Genomic DNA, 17,302 nt, shown 5'->3' on the forward strand with positions numbered 1-17,302 from the left:
TTTCAAAACTCCAGCGTGGGCACACTGAGGTTCGGCGTGAAATGCGGCGCATATTTCCGAACGAAGGTGCCGAGGAATGCCAAGGAGCCACTGGCATCCGTCGGAAAGGTAATTTCGGCGGTAAACATGCCGTCGCGGATGGCAAAATGACGAGCTTGGCATCGAAGCGTTCGAGAAGCTGGACGCAGAGAAAGTGCAGATAGAAGCGTGATAGGAGTAGCGATCCCAGGGTCTTGCCTTTGTTCATTGGGCATGTCGGCAATCTCTTGTGAAGATGAGTCACCTATGGCAATAGCTGTCGAGCCAGAGGCGCATTGAAGAGGAGACCTGAACAGGGTGTCGGCATCAGAATGCTTACGGCCAGACCGGTAGGTGACCTGAATGTCGTACTCTTGTAAGCGGAGTGCCCAACAAACAAGACGGCCGGATGGGTCTTTAAGGGTGGACAACCAGCAAAGTGCGTGATGGTCCGCAACAACAGAAAAGGGACGACCATAGAGATATGGGCGGAACATTCCAATGGCCCAAATGATGGCCAAGCACTCCTTTTCGGTTACAGAATAATTTTTTCAGCCTTTGTTAAGGTGCGACTGGCATAAGCAACAACGTACTCTGGGTAGCCGGGCTTTCGCTGTGCAAGGACAACGCCGAGACCTACACCGCTCGCATCAATGTGAACTTCGGTAGGTGCCGCAAGGTCAAAATGGCGGAGAATCGAAGGCGACACTAGAAGACGCCGAAGCGTCGAAAAGACCTCATCACAGTCGGACGTCCAAGACGAAAGAATGGCGTCACCGGCAAGTAGCTCAGTCAGCGGCGCGATGATCGAAGCGAAATTGCGGACGTAGCGACCAAAATATGAACACAGCCCGATAAAACTACTCAGCTCCTTTAGGGAAGTTGGGCGTGGACACTCAGCTACTGCACAGAGTTTTGAAGGATCTGGACGAACACCGTCTTTCGAAACAACGTGTCCCAGTATAGGAATCTGGCGAGCCCCAAAGCAGCAATTTTTCAAATGTAGTTGCAGGCCGGCATCAGCTAGCACACGCTCGAAACGGTCCAAATATGACGAAAATATTTTGAAAACACGACAACATCGTCCAGGTAACAAAGACAGTCATGTCCATCATGCTCGAAGGTGGCCGGAGCGTTGCACAATCCAAACGGCATGGCGTTAAATTCTTAGAGACCGTCAGGTGTCACAAAAGCGGTTTTTGGTCGATCGTCAGCTGCCATGGGCGCGTGCGGAGGTCCAGAAATGAAAAGAATTAGGCACCTTGAAGGCAATCGAGAGCGTCATCAATACGTGGAAGGGGGTACACGTCTTTTCGCGTTATCTTGTTCAATCGCCTGTAATGAACGCAGAATCGGATAGAGCCATCCTTTTTCCCCACGAGAACCACTGGAGAAGCCCGAGGGCTGTGCGAAGGCTGGATGACGCCACGCTGAAGCATGTCATTAACCTGATCGGTGATAACTTGACGTTCTACAGCCGGAACGCGATAAGGGCGCTGGCGCACCGGGACGTGCATACCGGTGTCGATGCAGTGAGTGACAACGGATGCACGCCCCAAAGATTTCTGAGGAAAGTCGAATGAGGAACAGAAGTGTTGAAGTAAGCTGACGAGCTGGTCGCGTTGATCTGCTGAAAGGCTGGCATCAAGACAGCCAGAAAAAGCTGCAGTGGAGTTGTCGTTGTGCACAGAAGCAGGCAAATCAATAGTATCGAGCTGAAGTGGGGCTGGGTCTTCTGAGACGGGATATGTCATAGCGTCATCAAAGGACTTGACATGACCAAGAAGTTCTCTATGAAGAAGCGTTGACGGAAAGGCAGCGGGTTGGAGACGTACATGGCGCTGTAGCCAACACAGAAGGTCAGAAGGGCGAAATGTAGGGCTAATCAATGCGACGATTAGCGGCATGAGTCGGAGTGAAAAGCACAGTCGAATCGGAAAAGCAGGCGCGGGAAACGGGCACGAGGACGGTAGAGCAGGCGGGGATGTCAGTATCTTCGGCCAAGGTTACCTTATCGACGTGGAGCGGTGTGTCGGACGAGGCGGCAGGTGAAAGCGGAGACAATTGGATACTGGCTCGGGCACAATCGATAATTGCATGATGACTGGTGAGAAAGTCGCAACCAAGAATCAGTTCGTGAGAGCAGTGAGACAGCACAAGAAATTCGCGACGTACAAAACACCCCGAATAACAATTCGAGCTGTGCACGCCACCAGATGTTGAATGCGATTCGAACTGGCAGTGCGGAGAAAAAATGTAGAAACAGGCGTCGTAACTTTACGAAGTCGGCAGCAAAATATGGCACTTATAACAGACACAGCGGCGCCAGTGTCCACAAGCGCGAGAACTGCGACGCCATCAGCAAACACTTCGATAACTTTGGCCGGCGAAGACAGATGACTTGCAGAAGTAGAAGAAAACGCAGTTCTTGGCTCCGGAACTGCGGCTTTTAGTTTTCCTTCGTGCCAGCAGGAGAGTGACGGCGCAGCGGAGAGAGGGAACGACGGCGGGGAGACGGCGATCGACGAGAGGAGTGGGAGGAGCGGTCAGGATAAAATGAGTCCGTAGTGGTGCCAGCAGTGACAGGGGGATGGGATGGTTCATAGTTTGAACTGTAGTTGGAACTGCACAGGTGGAGGCCATTGCGGTACGACTGCGCGTGCTGGCGACAAAGTCGGGCGACGTGGCCAGGAACGCTACATGAATAACGGATTGGACGGTTGTCTGAGGTTCGCCATGGAATGTTGACCCGACGTCGAGGAGGCAGATAAGGGCTGGGCGGAGGTGGTGGTGGTTAACGGCACAGCATACACGGCAGGGCACGGTGGTGGTCTAGCGGTGACAGCGACGTACGTTAGCAGGGCTGTCGCAGGCTTAAGTTGAGACCTTGGCGGTAAAACTTCTACAACTCGCTCCTGGATGGTGCGTCTAAGTGCAGGGTCTAGCGATGGGGTGGTTGCAGCATAAGCAAGGAGGAGCGACAGTTGGCGAGCCACTTCTTCCCGTATAAAACCCTTGATCTCGGGAAGGAGGGAAGGCGGTTCAGATGCGAGGTCGCATGCTGTCGGAGGCGGGAATAACCGATCGTTCATGACAGAACGTCGAGTAGAAGCTCGTTGCCTCTTGCGGACGTCATAACTTTGACAAAGCTGAACCACTTCGACGACGGTTTGCGGGTTTCTGACCGTCAACATATGAAACGCATCATCGGAGATTCCCTTCATGATTTCGGTGATTTTGTCAGCTTTACAAAGGTTCATAATGTCCTCTGTGTATGGTGAATGTTTCGTCAGGAAGCTGAGCGCGGGCTTGAAGGCGCTGTTCGGCGCGGAGTTTGCGCAGGGTGGGGCGCCCGAACACCTCGGAAAAGTTCGTTTTAAATGCCGACCAGGTGGGCAGGCCGGGTTCGTGATTGCGAAACTATAAATTGGCCACATTTGTCAGGTAAAAGAGGACGTTAGCTAACTTGGTGGTATCGTCCCACTTGTTGTATGCGCTTACGCGTTCATATGAGGACAGCCAATCATCCACATCCTGGTCATCTGCGCCACTGAAGAAGCTGGGATCACGTTGGCGAAGCCCACCAGAGCACAGGATGGTAGGTGGGAGCAGTCGAGCATGGTGTAGAGGTCTGGCTTGTTGCCTCAGGCATAGCGGATGGCGGAGCGAGTTTACGACTGCGCAGCTCCAGCGTGAGAGGAGGAAACGAAGAGCAGCCTCCACCAAATAAATGTGAGAGTACGTTCAGTTTGAGGTCTGTGTTCTGGTCGAACGTTTAACAAGCGCGTCAGTCTCTTGCGTCTTCTTTGTCTGCCGTCTTCTTCGTAGCACGCGCCTTTTCGACATACGCTTGTCGTCTTCGTCACCGTCGACATTCATCGAGCATGGGTGTGACACTACACACCATATATCTAAATCCATAAATGCCAGCACAGTAAGCAATAAAAGTTGTACTGCGTGGTTAAGAGACGATATCAAGAAAAAATACACACTTGGGTGAGTTGGTCGTGCATCATTAACACAGCTCAACGGAAATTGCTCCATTTTGTGTGTATGTCGACGTCTTCATCAGTGTCCGTTATTTTGTGTTAACAATGATGAGAGGTACAGCATAAACACAATATAGACATTACTGTGCAAATTGCTAAAGACGAGGAATACAATATAAATTAGCAAGAGATGCAAAGAAACAGTATTTTCAGACTGCGGTATTGGGGTAGAGAGAGTGGGAGAAAGAGAGAGAAGGCAGAGAGGTTAACCAGGAAAGCTTCCGGTTTGCTACCCTGCACTGGGGAGGGGAATAAGGAGTTTAAAAGAGAAAGATAGAAGAGAATGCGGTATTGAGGTAAAATTTACGAAAGGAAGGGAGCTATAGTGACATAGGTAAAAAGAAAACCTAAGATGGCCGACAAAGAGAAGGCCAGAAAAAACCAGCAGTGCCGGCTGGAAACAAAGCACTTACAAAGTACAATGCTTCAAAAAGAGTTTGTTACTGGAATTAACCTTGAATCAATTGAGCAGTTTCAGTTCAATACTACGAAGATGAGCAGTCAGTTAGTCAAAGGCATGTTGCGAACTTGCGTCTGGAAAGAATTCTTTAATTGCTTAATTAAATACGTCGACGTCAAGCGACTACAAGTAAGTGCGTGTTGGACTCTGAAAATTTTCTTCTTAGTTTTCGGCGCTGTTCTAGGACAGATTTTAAAAACACATCTTCACAAGATTCAAAGCACTCGCATAGGTTCTTTTTTCCCCTAAACTGGGTCGGATCCCTAGTCTGCCTGTTGCTTAAAGAGTGGAATAAATTAGGAAAACGAAACTCCTAAATGTTATTTACATGATGAAATGGCAATGTCACAGATCTAAGTAGATGTCCCTAGTGAGTATCGAGCTATATTTAAAGGCTCTGCGTACAACTTGATACCTGAAAAATGGTCTAAACGTGCTCCTGGCGAGCTCTAGCAACCGATAGGTTGACAACTCACAACTCGTTTTGTCGCCGCAATCCCGTTGACGTGAACTGGACCAGCTGGGCACACCCTCTCCTCATTGGCATTCCAGCAACTCACACTGCACTGGCCGTAGTAAAGACTGTTTCACATACTCTTCCTTGTGCGTCAGAATGTGCTGAATTATGGGGTTTTTGACGAGCGCTAGTTGTCATCAGTGAAATCATTGGCATTGGTCAAAGCAGGTTTAAAAACTTACGTTTGCCTAGATAAATGATAGGATGCTGATCTCCAGGGGCGGTTTTCACTTTTAGTAGATATTCTTCACAAACCTTTAGGTGGATAAGGCCGGCGAAGAGAGGTTACCAACTTTGCAAGAAAAATGCTGTCTACAGTCCATAGAAAGGATTTTGCACGTTGGCAATGGTCTCTTTGCTAGATCGGCACGTCCCGTTGCGAACTGTTGTAATGCATGAAGAGGACGGCAAGTGGCCTTATAAGAAGCAACTGCGATCACTAAAACCCTTTCACAGAGCACTAGACTACACCAAATGGGCGAAGAGCACGTTCTCCTAATACCAAACATTAGTAATTTCAGGTGCACTAGGTGAAAACACATTAAAGTGTATAAAAAGAAACAAGGTACAGTGCGCTTTACGTCTATACCATAATACGTTTTGTTTGTTTATCGGTGTACATAAATAGTTTTTTTATTTTGCTACTGCACCCTTTGCCGAAGGCGGTTATTATGGTCTAGAATATATGGTAATCGAGACTGGCGATCACCTTAATTAGCTTGATGTTAGAAGCATGAAGAAAAAAGGTAGAGTTGGAACAAATGGAATATGATATCCCCAGTGAGTATCAAGCTATATTTAAAGGCTCTGCGTACACCTTGATACCTGCAAAATGGTCTAAACGAGCTCCTGGCGAGCTATAGCAACCGATAGGGTGCACCTCACAACTCGTTTTGTCGCCCCTTACGTACAGAAAAAGCGAGGAGTTTAATGCACGACCCCCGAGCTACGGCTTAATTGATGATGTTACTCAGAGGTTTTTAGTCATTACCGCTCGTGTAACAAGCCCAATATTCAATTAAGTCCCCATAAACTGAGCGTGGCGCTTACTAACCCACATCAAGGAATGCTATGCTGCCAATGGATTTACAACATCGAACGCCTTACTGAAGTAGCAGCATGCAGGGCATCGATGTTTCCTCTTCGATGGGCTGGCTAGGATGATTTCGACTTAAAGCGCGCAAACGTGGTGTAAAGGAATCAGCACGATCATCTGCAGCGCCACTACTTAAACTCGTGCGAGTGAAATGAAGCAGGGTAATGGCGCAGGGTAAAAACACGTCCGGCCCCGGACGCAGCCTATTAGGGGTCCACCTCGCCGCTTCAAATTAGTTACCGACACCACCGCCAGATTAAAACCGTGTTGTTAAGCGAGCAGTGCGCTTGTTAGTAATTATAACCATTACGCATGTAATTGCAATTGACTTTTAGGAATGAAAACGAGCCTCCGAAACCCTCTGTGAGTTGCGTATTTGAATTATCAGAATGAGCAGACGAATGTTCAATATTCATTTGTACATGAACAAAATATTAGATAACTTAAAATATCTAAGGGTTTGCAGAAACTGACACAATTCATACAAATACAAAAAAATAGTATTTTAATATATTACAGCGGAATATTTGGGCTGAATTAAGAAGTTTGCTCACGTGATTGAAAATACGCTTTTCTATCGAACACAAAGATATCTTATGCCAGAAAAGTGTGAAACGCAAAGCAAATGTGCCGCCGCCACTAACGAATAAGTGCAACGGTGGTCGCTAATTTACTTGTGCGCTTTTGTATTGACTACTCTGTCGCAGTTAATGGACCATTACCATTGAAGTACCAGGAAAGCAGCCCGGTGAGCATTCCCGAGAATGCCCAGTCTCCTAGAAACAGTCACTAACACGAGCTCTGTATGACTCACCTCGCAGTCTCTCCACACAGGTTGCATATGGCCGGAAATATTCGGTATAAAAATTGGGTTATTATAATGTGTTTCTTAGAATGTATCATAGCAAAGAAACAGCCCGATTTTACCATCACAATCGGTGAAAGGTAAATAGTGATAGCGGATTGCAGAAAGATATAAACGAGAGTATGCGAAATAGCCGCTTGAAACGAAGCAACAAAAAACTGCTAGGAGCGACCATTGCTCGTAAAAAGGAACACGGCGGAAATTTGCGTACACGAATGGCTGCAAAATTTTCACACGCAGGGATGAATCATCTGACACAATTAAAATCTCTGCAGGATCTGATCTGGCTAAAATGGCTAATTAGGTGTTGACTTATCTGATAGGTGGATTGATATCTCATTAACATGGAGAGCTCGTTCCATTGCATTCACTGTGATACACGATGCTTTAACAAGTTTGCCACTTCCATGGGACGATTCTCTGGCATACATATTAACGTCCGTAGTATGAAGAACAAAAGCGACAGTTTTGGTGAGTTCCTTGGGTCATTAAATTAGCAGTTTGATGTGCTTTTCTTTACCAAAACTTGGTTAAAATCTCAAGATGATCATTTGCCATTCAAGAACTACCGGCATCATGGGCTCATTCGCCTGAACATGAGAAGTGGTGGTATTGCCTTGTACGTGAAAAACTGTCATCCACAATCTGTACTAGAAGACATTTCGATGATAGATCCCAATGTCGAGTGTTTAGCTGTATCATTGTCCGATATCATTGTGTTTGTGATATAGAGACCTCCTGCCTGGAAAAAACTGCATTTTTTAAAGCTTCTTGAAAGTTTACTGTTCTATCTTGCTATTTTCCAGTTGCCTTTGCAATATTGGGTGATGTTAATAATAATATAGTGCATGATGATTGTAACACACATGGATTCAATAACATTATAGCATCTTATGGTTGTATAAATGCTATATCTATACCAACTAGAGTTACTGTTGATACAGCTTCTCTTTTGGATGTTAGTGTCACAAATATGTTGTCGCCTCAAACGGAGGCTGGCCTATTATCTTCTGAAATTAGCGACCACATCCCGTTTTTTTGTTTTCTTCCTATGAACCATTATAAAATGGTATTCAAAAGCACCGAGAAGGTAACTAGGAATATTTGCGAGACAGACCATTTTAAATTTCGAACTCTTATCGAAAATACCAATTGGGACAATATGTATTACATATCTGATGTCAACTTGTCATATATAATACATTTCTTGCAAAGTTCACGGAATGTTATAATGCTGCATTTCCTTTAATTCAAGTTAAGCAGACCTTCCGAAAGTCCAGAAAGCCATGGGTCAATAAGCAGCTATATAAACGAATACAGGTTAAAAAAAAAAAATAGCATAACTTCGTATGCAATCGTGATGAAAATCTTTTTACTGAGATCAAGAAATTCCGAAATAAATTAAACACACACCTCAAGGCAACAAAAACAGCTTACTATATAGAACGCTTCTCGAGAATATATAACGACCTCAAGAAAGTTTGGCACGGAGATAAACGAATTACCAAACAAGCACAAGTGCAGAGATAATGCAGGAATTCTTATATCACATTCGAAGACCAGCACCATAAACCAAATTTTCATTGAATCTGGTAAACTTACTTGTGATCAATCTTTATCAAACCCCTCCATGCGTCACCTCATTGAACCTTCATCTAATTGTATTGTGCTGTTGCCTGTGGGTCCACATGAAGTAGCTTTTTATATTGGTAAAATAAAAAAACAATCTTTCCGCCGGCCATGACGGCATCAAAGCTATAGCGTTAAGTATGTATCGGCACCTGTTCGTAACGTTCTAGCTTACCTTAAAAAGCTAACTTTTACCAGCGGTGTGTTTGAAGATGAACTAAAAATAGCCCGGGTGTGCCCAGTATATAAAGGAGGAAATATAAATGATGTTACAAATTATCGACCAATTTCCGTATTATCTGTATTTTCTAAGGTATTCGAAGAAGGCATTCACAGCATAGTGGAAAGGTTCTTCAGTGCTCATAATATAATTAACCCGTCCCAGTATGGTTTCTTAAAAAATAGATCTACCGAACAAGCCTCACTCGCTGTTAAAGAGAAAGTTATTGATTGAAGTTATTGAAACGGAGCATATAATGTAGAAAAGAAACCCAAGCTCTGCTTTGCAGATAACTGCTTACAAGAGGCAACGAATTTTTCCACGACTTTGTCAGTACCAGTCCGACAACAGCCAGTGCAAGGTATTGGAATCGCCCATACCTCTACAATCAGGCCGGTGCCCACACGACATAACTACCCCATTATACTCACTGATTTTAGACAAATAACCACTTGGCGCTCGAAGCGAAATCAGAACTGATAATGGAGAAAGATAGCCGCGTTTCACATTATATGAGGATGCGAAATAAAGGAATGTGGGTTTTGAGCGACCACTTAGCCAAAGTCGAGTCGAAAAACAAGCCATCATCTTGTACTTTTGATGGTGCAGCCTAGTAATGTCTGTGCTATAAAGCAGCAAATGTAACACTTACCAGCATGTGGCTCAAAACTTGAGAACTGCCCCCTCCCCTTTCTTCCTCCCCTGCCGTAGGAGTTAGGCGATGTTGCTTGCCAGTGGACGGATCCTAGTTTTTTTCTGCCGTTTAATAAGCTTTTGTTTGGAAGTATTTGTTTGTTTTCTTGTTTTTAGCAATCAGCTCTGCTTTAAAAGTCCACACCTCATTCATACCGTTAAATCCAAGCCATGAACGCAGAAAACTAGTTACAGGCCTTGGGTTTCGTCTCACTCCCGCGCTTTGTCACGGCTTTCTCGCGCACAGAACCACGTGACGTTATGTTCCACTCTCTCTCCAAACGTGGCAAAGGCGCATTTGTTTATTCCCACACATAGGGTGTTTCGGCGCAAATTGGACTGCCGGAGGCAGAAATTCGCCTCAAGGATGCCAACACCATCGAAACACCCAGAAAGAGGATAAATGGGACACTGAGGGCGGGAAACTGAAAAATGCTTTTGAGTAACTCGGCACTGCGCCAGGTCTGCACATATAAAGAAAAGAAGACTGCGTATGGGGAGGGGGCTTTCTAGTTTTGGCTTGAGGAACCTGAGTGCACGGAATACCTGTTTTCCGTGGAACCCCGTTTGAGGACCCCTGCTATAATGTCCACGCTTCGAAGTCGATAAAGTGTTGACTGCGAAAACTTGTGCTATCGAAAATTACCTGGCGTTAGTCATTACCAAAATATTAGGGAGCAGATGTGATAACAAAATCCTCATCTACTCAGTCCTTACTTAATCCTGTCACTTAGTGAGGAAAAATAAAAAAAATAAATAAATGGGTAAGCAGAGACGATGTCATTGAGCCAGTTGCGGCACGGGGCCGCGGTGGCAGAGGTGAGAATGCCGACAACAATCCAATGAGTGAGCGAGTAATGTTTATTCAATGGAGCTGGCAATGAAGGCCTATTCACGGAGAGGGGGAGTGGGGGAGGGAGCTCACATTTGAAAGTTAATGCCTGCCTCAAGTACAAACTGCCAGATGGATAGCAGTATGAACCTCTTCGGGGGATGAAAGGGACTGCGGACCGGGCTAGCCGGAACAACGGCAAGCACATGGCAGCGAGGGATGATTGCAGCGTTGGCGGATACAGGCTTTCCTTCTTCCTTCGATGAAACTGCGGCAGTATGAAGGAAGAAGAACCCTTACCTAACAGCCCACTGGTTCAAACGTAATGATATCGCGGGAAATGGTGTTCTCCCATAGCGTTGTTCAACTACCAAGGGGGGGGGGGGGGGGCACGAAGTCGCCAAGGAAATCGAAATACTTTTCCTGCGACAGCGTCTGTGAGATCTGCGAACGTGTGACGAGGTTATACTGACGCCTCTGATTATGGGCAGTTTCAAAACTTCAAGTATGACGCGATGATTGGACTTTATTAAATTAGTGATATTCCCCTGCTCGGAAAGGGAGATCATGGATTGTATTGTATGACTATAATCATATGTCGAAAACGCAGGCTTTATGACAAAACTTTACTGAGGCTTTTACGCCACACTTTTGCTTCATGCTTTTGCATTATGCTTCTTCACGTGGCCCATATAGCGTTTACATATACACAATAAAGCTGTAGAACATGGTCTGGCCACTCCGGGCTTTCTGACGCCGTTGAGAAGTCAGCCAACAGGGAACCATCCCAGCAGAACTGAGTCAGATAACTCCTGGTCCCCCATTCAGAACACCACAACAAACTTAGGAGCACATACTATAGCAAGTCTTTGAAGAAGAGCGAAAATTAAGGGGCCCCTGTTTGTGCCTATGAACATAACAGGCTTACCTAGAAAGAAATTACTGCCGTAAAACAGAAAAAGCAACAAAATAATATTGCCTAGAATACGACAGACAAGACGACAGAACACGGAAGAGGATATTTCACTTTGAATACGCTACTAAACATTTAATTATGCCTTAAGCTATACCAATACACTCAGCGTGAAGAGGATGTTTGCTTTGTATGCTAGCTGCAAGATAGGTGAAAGGAGCTGTTGTTATAGTTGCAATTCAATGCGACGGAAACAAGTACTTCCCCGGTGTATTACGGCTCCCCTATCTCTCTTTCACTTTCACTCCCACCTTCATCCTTTCCCTTACGGCGCTGTTTAGGTGTCCACAGAACAAATGTGACAGGTTCCTATGAACCAATAAACCGCGATAAACTTGAAATAAATCTCGAGCCAACACAAATTCAACGAGCACACCGTCTAGGGCAGTTCCACGCTGGCAAATGCCGCCCAATCATCGTTAAATTTACCTTCTTTAAGGATAAGAATCTCATTCTGGAAAATGGGAAGAAGTTTAAGGACACCGATTATGCTGTACGTGAGGATTTTTCGTTTCATACACGGCTAGCCAGGAAAAAACTGCTAGAATTTGCGAAGTCCAAAAAAACCGCCTACAAGTTAATTGTTGATAAACTTCGCATGGGCGATTTAGTCTATATTTATGACACTGATGTTAACCAAGTAACCGAAGTTTCAAAATAGCCACGACGTAAAACCAATCGAGTTATCAATACCCCAGTCCAGCCAACTAGCGATATCATTCCATGTCCGCCGCTCCATTTGTCATTCACTAACATACGTAGCCTTTTCCCTAAACGCACTGAACTATGTTCATATCTCGATAATAGCCACTGCGACGTACTGCTTTTAACAGAGACTTGGTTGCGCCCTGACGTTAGTAGCGAAGAAGTTCTGCCAGATAGCAATAAATTTCAAATTTACCGTAAATATAGGACGAACAAAAAAGGTGGTGGAGTATTAATCGCAGTTAAAGATAACATTCAGTCTTTTTTTATCGACATCCCTAGTGCAGTAGAAATCGTATGGGTAGCAATACAATCCCGCTTGAGTAACTCTATTTTGGCGTCTGCTACAGACCTCCGGACAGTCCCCCTAAGTTTGTGCCCGACCTTCATGACAATATCATTGCCATTAGAAATAAGTTTCCTAAGTCTGACATCTTTTTGTTTGGAGATTTTAATTACCCTGACATTGATTGGTGTAACTTATCTTGTAATTCCTCTGCTTCCAATAAATTCGTACAACTTACACTAGACTTTTCTTTTGTCCAGTTGGTAGACCATCCTACACGAGAAGCTAATATTTTAGACCTTATCTTAACTTCTTCTCCGCACAGAGTCAGGCACATTACTTTTGATGAAGGATTCAGCGATCATAAACTTCTACAGTTATCACTTAATGCTCCTTTTTTTTCACGTCGCGCTCAACCTAAACAAATCCTAAATAATAACAAGGCTGACTTCAACGCTATAAATCGTGGTCTGGAATGTTTCTCTGAACAGTTTTTTCGCGATTTTTCCTCCCGGTCTGTTAACAAAAACTGGTCTTTGTACAAGGAAAAAATGACAGAACTCGTGCGCAATTACATTCCTCTAATAACGTTTCGTGTTAACGTATCTAAACCTTGGTTTAACAAATCACTTCGTACATTAAAAAACAAGAAGAAACGCCTTTTTAAATCAGCGAAGCGACTTTGCACGCAGTATTCGAAAACACAATATAGGTTATGTGAAGCATCATACTGCCATGCCGTCCGTAAGGCGAAGCGCAAATTTCTGTCACATGATCTTCAATTGCTCATGAAAAATAATCCAGCAAAATTTTGGAAAACCATCTCCCCCCCATCACGCACGTCCGACAATATTTCTTTACTGGATGCAACCGGATGTCCCATTCCTCAGGACAGCTGTGCAACAGTTTCTAATTATTTTTTCGCATCTGTTTTCACTAACGAAGACCATTCAAACCTACCTAGCCCACAAGAAACCGATTTCCCTTTCATGAGTGCAATAGACATCACTATAGAAGGCATTGCATCTCTAATCAAAAGTCTCAAAATATCTACTTCTTCAGGATTAGACGGAATACATACCAAAATTCTAAAACACACTGCAGATGCCTCTAGCCTCATCCTCTATCATATTTTCAAACAGTCATTAGAAACTGGCGAAATTCCGCATGACTCGAAGATTGGTCAAATACTCCCCGTGTATAAATCTGGTAACAAACACTCTGTCAGTAACTACCGCCCCATATCGCTAACAAGTGTTCCATGCAAATTACTAGAACACATCATTGCATCTAACGTTGCCTTCCACCTGGAGCGAAACGGTTTCTTCTTCGCACACCAACACGGTTTCAGAAAAGTGTTTTCCTGTGATACACAATTATTAGAATTTACTACTGACCTCTTTAAGAACATGGACGAAAATTGCCAGATTGACTGCATATTCATTGATTTCTCTCGTGCATTCGACCGCGTCGCCCACTGTCGCCTCATAGCTAAATTGTCACTGCTTAATTTAGACCACCTAACACTCTCTTGGATTAGAAACTTTATGTCATTTCGCAAGCAGTTAACTCTTTTCAATAACTTTTCATCTCCCCTTACCGACGTCACATCTGGCGTTCCCAAGGTAGCGTCCTCGGTCCTTTATTATTTTTAATATACATTAATGACCTCCCATTTCACATAACATCACCAGTTCGACTGTTCGCTGATGACTGCATAATTTATCGTAAAATCCGTTCTCTCACTGACCATGTCATCCTTCAGCAGGACTTGGAGTACGTAACTAACTGGTGCAGATCATGGCAAATGACAGTTAACACAGAAAAATGCAAAATAATGACAGTCAGTAGGAAGAATTCCCTCTCAACCTACAATTATTCACTCAACAGGATTTCACTAACCCGCACATCTTATAAATATCTCGGCGTTCATCTTACCGAAAGTCTTTCATGGGCGACGCATATTGAAAATATAACCGCCAAAGCATCGCGCACGCTCGGCTATCTAAAGCGAAATCTACATAGCGCACCTATTTCTACTCGTAAGCTCGCATTTCTAACTTTCGTTCGTCCTCAACTAGAATATGCATCACCACATCAAGAGTATCTAATCAAATCCCTAGAAGCTATTCAAAACCGTGCAGCACGTTTTATTTCCCATGATTACAGCCGCCATACCAGCGTGACTAACATCAAGTTGTCCTTATCGCTCACAAGTTTACAATCACGTCGGGATATGGAGCTTATCTGCTTGCTACATAAACTAATCAACAGTCACCATGCATCACAGTGCCACTTACTAGACCGACTCGCACCTCCCACCGCCTGAATAATAAAATAAGTTTTCAACGCCTATTCGGCCGAACACATGCATTTAACTTCTGTGCCTTGCCACGGGCTATAAAGGGTTGGAATGGTCTTCCCGAACGCATCGCTAACATATCTGACCCACTAAAATTCAAAAACGAATTGAGTACCTTTTTGCAGTCAGAATAACTTTTTTATATTGCGTTCACTGTGTCAGGTTGATTTCGTCCAATGCCGCTAACTATTGTATAATGTCATAATCCTCTGTTTATTACTTCCCATGCATGCTCTAATACTTATTTGCAGTTCCAGTTTTATATTACTGTTAACTTTTGTATTTTAAACTATGTACCATTGTTCCTATTGATACACTGTAACCCCTCCCCTTCACACAATGTTCAATGTTTGGAACCTGTGAGGTATTTGTATAAATAAATAGATAAATAAATAAATCCCCTGTTTATATGTTAGCGTGACGCCAATTTAAGTTCAAACGATCGTATTGCGCACTCGATCGGTGTTTTGCCAAAGAACGGATGTGATGCATCTGCTATGACTATTTTCGCTGCCACTCATCTTATACGTTTTTTAAAGCCCGTGTATCTCTAGCATGTTTCAGAAACGTTCCGTTGTTAGAGCTTCCTTAAATGTTTCAAAAATATTTATTTCTGAATTGTTCATACATATTTTTCTTGCTCTATTTTACGGAACCTGGCATATTATGGATACGACGGGTGACTTTTCGACCTTAGGCTCGCGCAACGCGACCATTTTCTGAAAGACAACGACCGCACCCTTCTAATTTACAACAAGTAAACAAGTAGACCTGCTGGATGAAGTTATAGAGAGTATACAAACCCTATCTTGTTATGCCTAAGCTACACGTCCTAAACTCATACGACTTAAATCGCAGTAATGACACACGCTGTTCTTTTCTCTTGGGTGCAAGTACAGCGATGTAGAATATTTTGGACACATGGGTCTGTCTTTTTGTCAGCTTGTTTCGTATCATCTCTACTTCACACTACACTTGTTATGTCCGACTGTAAGCCAAAGAGTTCAAGAAGATAACAAAACAAGCCAAAGAAAACACGTAAGAACGTGCTCGAAAATAAGCACAATAGGCTAGCAGGAACACACTTTGTTGGCGAAAGCGCAGTGTGATAGAAGACATAACGGACATCAAACAAACAACTGTCAGGATGGGAGACACCCCTTTAATTGGGAGTGGTTCCGGTATCAGCAATTTAGGTTGGTATTAATGGGCAGTTGGCAAACAATCATTCATTGATATTAGTTTTGCTCCCCAAGAAGGGATGCCCATCTAGGGGACTGAATTTAGGCACACTACAAAGGCCTGTTTTCTGTGCACTCTTGCCTCTCATCTAGCACCAAAAAGGAAGCAAGAAGTTTCGGGAATAACGAAAAGAGCAGCGTGATATGTTTGCCGCATTCCAGTACATAACAGAGAGTTTTAGTTTAGCGTTAGCGTAAATAGCGGTGCAAACGGAAATAAAGTTAGCGTGCCGCAAACGACTCCCTCTCGGACCGAGTTTTAGTATAGCGTTTAGCAAACGCCACACAATCTATTTTGTATGGAGGTATCAACAGCTGAGGATATATATTCGAAGTGCTTGCCAGCGCTACCTGGTAGCAAAGTGTTGACTGAAATGAAACAAGGCGGAGCCGCAGGTTGAGCCGCAGCGAGCCGAGACAAGCTCATCTTGAACTCGCGAGCAAAGCGAAACTTTTGGAAGCAGACGAACAATAGCGTGCGCTTTCTGCGCGATGTTTGGCCTCTTCTGAACTGTCTACCAACTAGCACCACCCATTGGCTGCAACGCTGAGTTGCCAGCTTTCGCTTTTTCGAGCTCAATACAGACGATTCCAAGTAGCGCGGCCGAACCAGGCAAGTGCGATTGTCAGACTTACTACGAGACAAAAGTTATTGCAGTGCGCGAGCTCTGCGCCAGTTTCATGCCAAACGATGCTAGCGGTTGAGGTGGGAGAATTTTTTAAGTCTTCACAATGAATGGCTTACAGTCAGCAGGAATGGTCGCCCTCTCGATATCGATGTAGGCAGACTCGACCGCACCAGGTACGTTAGGAGGTACGCAACGTACTGCAGAAGATGCACCTCCTTAAACTTGAACACGCGGTAGCTGCTTTCGGCTCTTTACCCTGTATCCAAACTATCTTGAAACATTGATGATTTCTTGCAGCAAATGCGCTTTTTCATAGTATTCCTCTTCGGTCCCCGATCCATAAGAAAAAGCGAGTATACTTTGAATCGCGTAGCGCTGAAAAGCAACAAAAATAACTTACCTGCGGATGTTCGCCCCGTCTTCGCTTAGATACTGAAACATCAACAAGTCGCAGCGGTCTTTGATAGCACGAGCTGTGAACGCTTTCTCCGTAGCTTGTTGTACGTTGCTCGCAATTTCTGGCCATAGCGTCGACGAGTCCCTAAACGGATTCAGGTTCCGTATTTCTCGCAGCATTGCGACGTCTTCATGCGCAGTGAACCATATACGCATATTTACGTTGCACCGTGCTCCGACTCTGGCACTGGACATTTTGATTACGGCGCTTGTCGTCTGCTTTCGTCTGCTCTGCAGATTGTTGGACGTATGCTACAGGAACCTCGCCTGC

The sequence above is a fragment of the Amblyomma maculatum genome, chromosome 2 (assembly GCF_055883805.1).
Source record: "Amblyomma maculatum isolate TAMU_Amacu chromosome 2, ASM5588380v1, whole genome shotgun sequence".
Classification (NCBI taxonomy): domain Eukaryota; kingdom Metazoa; phylum Arthropoda; class Arachnida; order Ixodida; family Ixodidae; genus Amblyomma; species Amblyomma maculatum.